Source organism: Empidonax traillii, unplaced genomic scaffold (genome assembly GCF_003031625.1).
Source record: "Empidonax traillii isolate 1590-97213 ecotype Southwest subspecies unplaced genomic scaffold, ASM303162v1 scaffold2719:size65328, whole genome shotgun sequence".
In the NCBI taxonomy this organism is placed as follows: domain Eukaryota; kingdom Metazoa; phylum Chordata; class Aves; order Passeriformes; family Tyrannidae; genus Empidonax; species Empidonax traillii.
In genome coordinates this window covers 46,939-48,333 of record NW_020957912.1, presented here as the reverse complement: position 1 = coordinate 48,333, position 1,395 = coordinate 46,939, and positions in this window count along the sequence as shown.

Genomic DNA, 1,395 nt, shown 5'->3' with positions numbered 1-1,395 from the left:
AGGGTTACAGGCTTTACAGGTATGGCAAGCTGATGTTACTCATATCCCTGAATCTGGCCATCTCAATTATGTTCATGTTTCTGTTGATACGTACTCTCATGTTATTTTGTGCTACTGCTCGTGCAAGTGAGCATGCCTTAGATGTTGGTCGTCATTTTCAACGGGTCTTTGCTACCCTTGGTGTCCCATTGCAAGTGAGAACTGACAATGGCCCTGCTTATAATTCTCAGAAAGTTTGCACTCATTTTAGTGACTGGGGAGTGACCCACGTTACTGGCATCCTGCATTCTCCTACTGGACAAGCTGTTGTGGAATACATGCCTGGCTCTACTTCAACAACAGAAAGGGGAATGCAAGGTGCTCCTCCTCAGGCTCGTTTAGACAAAGTTGTCTTTTTTAAAACAAAAAGTTGTTTTAAATTTTTTGCCCTTTCCTTTGGATTCTCATTTTCCTGCTCTTTTTCTGTATTTTTCCTCCTTAGTGTCCTCTCAAGCTGTGACTGCTCCTTCTCCTGCCCAGGTGTAGGACTTGGTGTCTGGACAGTGGTCCTGCCCTCATCAACTGATAACCTGGGGAAAGGGTTATTCTTGTGTTTCTACAGAGAATGGACCCCTGTGGATTCCTGCTTGGTGTGTGAGTCCTGTTGTGTCTTGGGGAGACCAGCACTGATGACTCCTATGCAGAACAGCTCAAGTGCCTCAGCCCTTGGAGTAGCAAGAACATCAGGGTGACCCTGATGAAAGCACTGAACCAAACTACCTTCTGTGCCTCATTGAAGCAACCAGAGCTGCCTTTTCATACATGCCTTATTGGATCAACTGTAAATAACTCTGTGAAACTTGTTTCTAATGTTACATGATTATCCACTCTGTCAACAAAAGCTTGTAATACTTCTGTGCTAAGCTGCATTGCAAATGTATCTGCTTGGCTACAGAGGTTACCGGTAGGCACTGCACTGCAAGAATTAGATATCGTAGGCACTTTAACTGCTACTGCTTGTTTTTATTTTGATTATAAAAACACAACACTAATAGTCAATGAGTACTAGAGGGGACGCGATGTTTTTGCTGCCACAAAGAGCCTTTTGCAAGACCTATCTCCTATCTGCATCTGCTTGGTGTTCATACACACATAAACAACCCTCAACTGGTGTAACAGTTGCTCACCAACTTGAAAGGATGCTTTCTAATTTGTGGCAATAGAGCATGGCCAGGCATTCCAAGCAATGCCCTTTGGAGGACCCTGCACTTTTGGTAAATTAGGTTTGATCACCCCCACAGAATCACTCTCACATTTACAGTCATGTTTTAACTAAACACTCATTGACCCTTGACTCTAAATGTAAGGACACATTAAGCTTATGGAATCAAGCATCTATTTTATCCGCCTCTTTGT